We start from the raw sequence: 8,194 nt of genomic DNA on the forward strand, positions 1-8,194 counted from the left end.
CATGAAGTCGCGCAAACTCTATCACCGGAAACATCGTTGCATAAACCAACGAAAAGTTGTAATTAACTTACTCAACTGCTCGGCAGCAGAGTCCCCTCGACAAAAGGGTAATGGCCGCCCACCTACGAAAGACAGTAAAAGACCAAACGACTATTGTTCGCCCTTAGATATTTACTGTGACGTCACACATTACTGAATCACAGTAGGGTACTTCAATAATTGATGACTAACTGACAACCTCAGCTGCTGACAGGTGTTGTTGTTATACCTCGATGTGGACAGCTGAAAATGTGTGCCCCGACCGGGATTCGAACCCGGGACCTCCTGCTTACATGGCAGACGCTCTATCCATCTGAGCCACCGAGGACACAGATGAATAGCGCGACTGCAGGGACTTATCCCTTGCACGCTTCCCGTGAGACTCACATTCCCAACTGTCCACAATTCTACATATGTATTGTACCTTATAGACATTTGCCCACCTACTCATTACTCGCGCACGCGTTGGCGATTCCCGTAAGAGCTTGGGCAACCTGTGCGCATTCGCACAGACAAAGGTCAATGGCTAGGTAGCCTTTTAACTATATATACAAAGACAGTAACTTGTTCTCGAAACAACAGTTATTGTTGATGACCGTGCAGCTTTTCCCTGAAATAAATGATGACTAACTGACAACCTCAGCTGCTGACAGGTGTTGTTGTTATACCTCGATGTGGACAGCTGAAAATGTGTGCCCCGACCGGGATTCGAACCCGGGACCTCCTGCTTACATGGCAGACGCTCTATCCATCTGAGCCACCGAGGACACAGATGAATAGCGCGACTGCAGGGACTTATCCCTTGCACGCTTCCCGTGAGACTCACATTCCCAACTGTCCACAATTCTACATATGTATTGTACCTTATAGACATTTGCCCACCTACTCATTACTCGCGCACGCGTTGGCGATTCCCGTAAGAGCTTGGGCAACCTGTGCGCATTCGCACAGACAAAGGTCAATGGCTAGGTAGCCTTTTAACTATATATACAAAGATAGTAACTTGTTCTCGAAACAACAGTTATTGTTGATGACCGTGCAGCTTTTCCCTGAAATAAATGATGACTAACTGACAACCTCAGCTGCTGACAGGTGTTGTTGTTATACCTCGATGTGGACAGCTGAAAATGTGTGCCCCGACCGGGATTCGAACCCGGGACCTCCTGCTTACATGGCAGACGCTCTATCCATCTGAGCCACCGAGGACACAGATGAATAGCGCGACTGCAGGGACTTATCCCTTGCACGCTTCCCGTGAGACTCACATTCCCAACTGTCCACAATTCTACATATGTATTGTACCTTATAGACATTTGCCCACCTACTCATTACTCGCGCACGCGTTGGCGATTCCCGTAAGAGCTTGGGCAACCTGTGCGCATTCGCACAGACAAAGGTCAATGGCTAGGTAGCCTTTTAACTATATATACAAAGACAGTAACTTGTTCTCGAAACAACAGTTATTGTTGATGACCGTGCAGCTTTTCCCTGAAATAAATGATGACTAACTGACAACCTCAGCTGCTGACAGGTGTTGTGTTGCTGACACATTTTCAGCTGTCCACATCGAGGTATAACAACAACACCTGTCAGCAGCTGAGGTTGTCAGTTAGTCATCATTTATTTCAGGGAAAAGCTGCACGGTCATCAACAATAACTGTTGTTTCGAGAACAAGTTACTGTCTTTGTATACTTCAATAATGGTCACCATTCTATTTCAGAGCTAACTGCATATACATACAAGATCCTGCAACACTGAGAAAATTATTGCAGTCATTTGGCGACGTTTTATTAAAATAACAACTCAATATGGAATAAGTTATTGGCAAATTAAAACTGTGTGCCGGACTACGACTCGATTCGCAGGAAAGTGCTCATCGACTGAGCAGCCTAACGTGACTCATGACCCGATCTCAAGGCTTTACTTGCTCCACAACCTCATATCTTACCTACCAAACGTCGCAGAACATCTCCTACGTAACTTTGCAAGTCTAGCACTCCCCGAAGAAACGATGTTGCGGGGACATGGCTTATTTGCGGAGACTTGGCTTAGCCAAAGCCCAGGGGATTTTCCAGAATGAAGGCTGTGGCTAAGCCATGCCTCCGCAACATTCTTTCTTCCAGGAACGCTAGTCCTCCAGGTTTCTTAGCAGAACTTATATGAATTTGCGAAGGTAGGAGATTAGATACTGGCGGAAGTAAAGCTGTGAGGCTGGGTCCTGAGACGTGCTTGGGTTGTTTAGTCGCCAGTCTGGCTTTGTAGTAGCCGAACAGTGCGGACGTCCCGTATTTCCGACTGCAGAGCGTGTGTGCTTCTTTTATTCACCTTCTGCGGCCGTTACTTGTGCGTCGTCTTGTACTCCAGACCAACGGTGCAATGACTATGCAAGACCAAAGGCGCTCTAGGTAGAGCACATTCTTCGCAACGTAGACAAAATCCCGGCGAACGACATAGTGGACTTCCATTTATCAATACTGAACAGCACGGTGTATGTAAAATCACCGTTGACGCGACTTGCGATAAGATCCTTCGGAACCCCCAGCAGTTACTCTGTTTCTGCCGCGGCGGCAATAAATTCGGGCTGGTGGCGGTCGATCACACAGTATTACACATGAGGACAAATCGGGTCTTTGAACTGCCGTTCGACTCCCCGACGGCCGAAGTCATGGACACCTTCCGTCCTTAAAAATGGTTCAAATGGCTCTGAGCACTATGGGACTTAACATCTATGGTCATCAGTCCCCTAGAACTTAGAACTACTTAAACCTAACTAACCTAAGGACAACACACAACACCCAGCCATCACGAGGCAGAGAAAATCCCTGACCCCGCCGGGAATCGAACCCGGGAACCCGGGCGTGGGAAGCGAGAACGCTACCGCACGACCACGAGATGCGGGCTTCCGTCCTTATGGCACCGTTCAAAGCCATGTAGCCGAACAGTGGGCACAGTTTAGAACATACTCGGTCATCAATGGAGACCGCAAGATAACCGTAGACCTCCACTGTCATGTGCAGCTATGAGGCTGCTGCTCGGTCGTCATTTACGACGGCCAACTCCGAACTTGCTCAGGACGCGGAAAAGAAAAGCACGTTCGATCAGAATGTCTCCAGCGTCGCATCACACAATCGCCGGCCTCACTAGCACCACAGCAGACGTGCTCTCCGGTCTCCTACGCTAGACCTCTCGTTGCCGCCGCAACTCCGCATCACCACCTGCATCCTATATCGGCGCCTTTATCGGACGCCACCAGTACAACCGCTGCACAGCCTCCAGCAGACGGTCCGCAGCTTGTGGTCTAGTGGCTAGCGTTGCTGCCTCTGGATCACGGGGTCCTGGGTTCGATTCTTGACCGGGTTGGGGATTTTCTCTGCCCGGGGACTGGTTGTTCGTGTTGTCCTCATCATTTCATCATCATCATCATTCATGAGAGTGAATAGATTCGACTGTGTACAAAATTGGACTGTGATAAAATTGGGACTTTGTACGGGCGCTGATGACTGCGCAGTTGAGCGCCCCACAAACCAGCCATCATCCAGCAGACGGCCGCGTCGATATCACTGGCGCCACCGCCAGCAGAAGCCGATTATTCCTCAGGCGACAGGATGGAGTTTACATCAACGATAGTATTGATGCTGGATGGACGCGATTCACTCCCGACCTCCGACGTGGAAGGCAGTGGTCACTCAAGCTCTGTGAATGCACACCGTCGCACGGTCTCTTATACGTATACTTCGCCTCTCGATGACATCTCGCTGGCAGTTCCCCTGGACGCGGACCACAAGTAGATAAGTCGTGGACACCAATGTAACCCCGACTCCCACGAACCCTACAGCAAGTTAAGGTGTTGTCGAACCGGTAAATGCATCCGTCCGTGTGGACGTTTCTGCATCAATCAAGCACCCTGTACTTCTGGAGCGTGTGATGATTCGCCAGGTCTCCACACTTCCGCGTGGATCGACCCTGACCGCCGGTCGGCAGCGACGCCTCCAGTGACTACGACCTAAAATATCTGTGCTGCTGGACAGGATGGTCTATGACCGCCTTGTTCACCCCAGAGTACTAAAAATGTGATAATGAACCTCACCTTACCGAACAGCCAATCATACTAGATTCCAACGATCAGTATCAACCACATCAGTTCGCCTCTGAAATTATCTCTACTACATACATCAAAAAAGTTTTGCGTCACCTCGGTTCCGAGAGTTCCGGAACCTGTGCTGAAAATTGGAATAGAGACCAACATAAACATCATTTCTGCACTTTTTACTGCTCATAAAAGCCACACATTACCTGTTGTACCACCATACAGCGAGACCTTCAGAGGTGGTGATACAGATTGCTGTACACACTGGTGCCTCCCATGCCCAGTAGCACGTCCTCTTGCATTGATGCATGCCTGTATTCGTCACTGCATACCATCCACAAGTTCGTCAAGGCACTGTTGGTCCAGATTGTCCCACTCCTCAACGGCGATCCGGCGTAGATCTCTCAGAGTGGTTGGTGAGTCACGTCGTCCAGAGACAGACTTGGACGACTTGCGAACGACGACTCGCTACCTATGGAACGACTTTAGGGTGATGGTTAGGGTATACCATGCTTTCCTTACAACAAGCTATGTTGCGATATGGGAAGAACATGGCGTAATGGGGTACAACTGGACTAACTACTATTACACCATCTTCTGAGACTTAGACACACATGGGCGCGGTCCGCCCATCCAGAAGGAGAGGCAGAGGATTAAGGAGCGCCTTTTCAATCTATCTCAGGCATGTGTTGCTTGAGGCTTTCCCGACGGACATGTTGTATATATGGTTCTCGGGCGAGACGTCGGATGTCATATGAAAACTGTGGTGTCACCGCCAGACACCACACTTGCTAGGTGGTAGCCTTTAAATCGGCCGCGGTCCGTTAGTATACGTCGGACCCGCGTGTCGCCGCTATCAGTGATTGCAGACCGTGCGCCGCCACACGGCAGGTCTAGAGAGACTTCCTAGCACTCGCCCCAGTGGTACAACCGACTTTGCTAACGATGGTTCACTGACAAAATACGTCCTCATTTGCCGAGACGATAGTTAGCATAGCCTTCAGCTACGTCATTTGCTACGACCTAGCAAGGCGCCATTATCAGTTGCTATTGATATTGTAAATAATGTATAGACAAGAGCTACGTTCAACATTAATGGATTAAAGTTAAGTATGTCACCATCTGCGTCCGTGTTTCTAAGTTATAAAGTCCTTGTCCTGTTCCAGACCTCACGCCAGCCTGCGTGAGCTAAAACGCGTGCCTTTCGGCTTCCTCCAAACTCCGTGGGTTGGCTCCTGCCAATCCGCAACAAAAACTCCACAATATTTCGTCAGCGCAACTGGCCGACATCTTCAGGTGCGACGAACACATTGCTAAGGCAGGACCAGTGCTCCCTATTTACGCCAGTCTTAGGCAGGAAGCGCGCATGCGTGGAGGCGCCAAATTCGATGGCCAATAGCGACGATATGAACCGTAGCTGGAAGGACAGCAACGCCACCTACAGGATGAAGAACTAAAGATATTCGGCGCACGTGCGGAGGCTGCCGCCGCTGCTCTGCGCTGCCATCGGCCGCCCCAGCGACCTCAGTCGGAAGCCGCAAGCGCGGAGGCTGCCGCTGTTACTCTGCGCTGTCATCGGCCGCCCCAGCGACCTCTGTCGGAAGCCGCAAGCAAAAATGCGCGTCCACGTAGGCGCCTTGATTATCCTCCCGTTGTCAACAGAATATTTATGTTGGTGGCGAATCGTCATCCGTCTTATGGTCAATAGTACTCATTTCTGCTCGAAGCGACTTCAATATGGCCAGTGCTGGATCCCAAGCTATACTAAGCTGAAAGCCCGTGTCTCTGTTTACAAGATTCGTCGAGCTACGTATTGCCGATCGGTGGACAGTGTGTCTAAGGCGTTCAGACTGACCGGGTTGCCTCCAAACACGTCTCCGACGATTGTCTGTTTGAAGGCATATGCGACACTCATCGGTGAAGAGAACGTGATGCCATTCCTGAGCGGTCCATTCGGCATGGTATCGTGGTTGCAAAGATGGACATCGCCATGGACGTCAGGAGTGAAGTTGCGCATCATGCAGCCTGTTGCGCACAGTTTGAGTAGTAAGACGACGTCCTTTGTCTGCACGAAAAGCATTTTTCAACATGGTGGTGTTGCTGTCAGGTTCCTCCGAGCCATAATCCGTAGGTAGCGGACATCCACTGCAGTAATAGCCCTTGGGCGGCGTGGGCGAGGAATGTCATCGACAGGTCCTGTCTCTCTGTATCCCCTCCATGTCCGAACAAGATCGCTTTGGTTCACTCCGAGACGCCTGGACACATCCCTTGTTAAGAGCCCTTCTTGGCACAAAGTAACAATGCAGACGGAATCAAACCGCGGTATTGACCGTCTAGGCATGGTTGAACTACAGACAACACCAGCCGTGTACCTCCTTCCTGGTGGAATGCCCGAACTGATCGGTTGTCGGACCCCCTCTGTCTAATAGGTGGTGCTCATGCATTGTTGTTTACATCTTTGCGCAGGTGTAGTGACATCTCCAAACAGTCAAAGCGATTGTGTTTGTGATACAGTATCCACAGTCAACGAATATCTTCAGGAGTTCTGGGAATTGGAATGACGCAAAACGTTTTTTGATGTGTGTACATTAAATGATCTGGCCATCTGACGTTAACATTGCAGTCTTACAGGGGGCTGCTCTGTCTCACGTTGTCAGATACGTACCCTACAGCTCTGCCAGTGTCACCCTTTGCAGAAGCGTATCTGCATACGCTTCTGAAGGAATCAGTAGTACGGATCTGACCACTCTTCCAACAGCGCGAGACATGGCCTTCACCACTGTGGACATGCATATCATCAATATCTACGCCCCATCCATTTCGAACCGCTGGCAGGAAAGAGCCATATTCCACTATGAAGACATTGCCCCTTTGGTCTTAGGGCTTATGCTCGTCGCATATTTTGAGTCGATTTCAACTGAATCTGGCAACAGAGAGATCAGCCTCCTCACTTAAACACCGGTCAATTGCTCCGGATGATCGTCTGAAACTTCTGGCTCTGTGACAAATGGAATGAAAAGTATCGCAATACCTGTAGCCCCACATATCGAATAAGTTGACTTGATAGGAGTTACGTCTCCTAGAGGCTATTATCTGTTGTCCAAGACAATGAACTGCGAATGCTGGTTTTCTCTGGCAAACACCTGCACGATTCTCATTAAATCACAACCACTATGGTAAATGAACATATCTCCAGGAGGCGTACTGTCAATGGCGCATGACAGAGACTTGGACGACTTGCGAACGACGACCCGCCATCTATGGAACGACTTCAGAGTGATGGTTAGGGTATACCATCCAGAAGGAGAGGCAGGGGATTAAGGTGCGCTTGGTAACGATGGCCTGAAGTCGTCTACAGGGGATCCTCGTGAGAACGCTTCTACAGGATTCACTGGACCAAGAGATACCTTATATGCTTCATATGGCAACTGATAACCAACGACGACGACGACAACTCATAACCAAATTTGTCATGCCACAGGCATCAATCACAAATAGTCACTGCTTTCGCTGATCACAACAAAAACATCTACGGCGCCAGGACTGCCAACACAACAGCAACTGGTCAAGTATCATATTACACCACCCACAGTATCGCCGATGGAAAGAAACTGATTACCATGGATCAAGAGGAGTTTGCCATCGACAAGGGTGCCTTTAACAGGTCCTCCAACATTGACGGTCCGCCTATAGAGTTCTATCATGCCTTCCAGACGTTAATGGTTCCGAGATGGACCAGTATGTTTAAAGAACTTTTCAAGCTAGGCCATGTTGCCCTTCCCAGCTTCGTCACAGCATCGCCATTCCTGGAAATAAACTACTTACCCTCTATAATGCAACCACAATACCTTTCCCTGCATTTTAGCATCGGCCTTCGTCTCCTTGTTCCAGCATCCTCTCACCAGAACAGACAACTGTAGGTGGTCAGGTAACTATGCAGACAGTAACTGGCGAATGTCTTCGATGTGATAGCACTGGCTGTGATGTACCTGCTCTGGGCAGCTATACTCGCAGTTGACTTATACAGCGCATTTGACAAAGTGCATTATGTTTCCTTTCTGCTGTAA

At 49.5% G+C, this 8,194-nt stretch overlaps 3 non-coding genes across 3 annotated transcripts; all 3 read right to left on the bottom strand.

Annotated features, from left to right (window-relative positions):
* Positions 1 to 293: 293 nt before the first annotated feature.
* On the bottom strand, positions 294 to 367 carry Trnat-ugu (transfer RNA threonine (anticodon UGU)). Its single transcript has one exon. It is a non-coding gene; the product is annotated as a tRNA-Thr (tRNA).
* Positions 368 to 732: 365 nt separating this feature from the next.
* Trnat-ugu (transfer RNA threonine (anticodon UGU)) lies at positions 733 to 806 on the bottom strand. Its single transcript has one exon. It is a non-coding gene; the product is annotated as a tRNA-Thr (tRNA).
* Positions 807 to 1,171: 365 nt separating this feature from the next.
* Trnat-ugu (transfer RNA threonine (anticodon UGU)) lies at positions 1,172 to 1,245 on the bottom strand. Its single transcript has one exon. It is a non-coding gene; the product is annotated as a tRNA-Thr (tRNA).
* Positions 1,246 to 8,194: the final 6,949 nt, after the last annotated feature.

Source organism: Schistocerca nitens, chromosome 4 (genome assembly GCF_023898315.1).
Source record: "Schistocerca nitens isolate TAMUIC-IGC-003100 chromosome 4, iqSchNite1.1, whole genome shotgun sequence".
Taxonomy (NCBI): Eukaryota; Metazoa; Arthropoda; class Insecta; order Orthoptera; family Acrididae; genus Schistocerca; species Schistocerca nitens.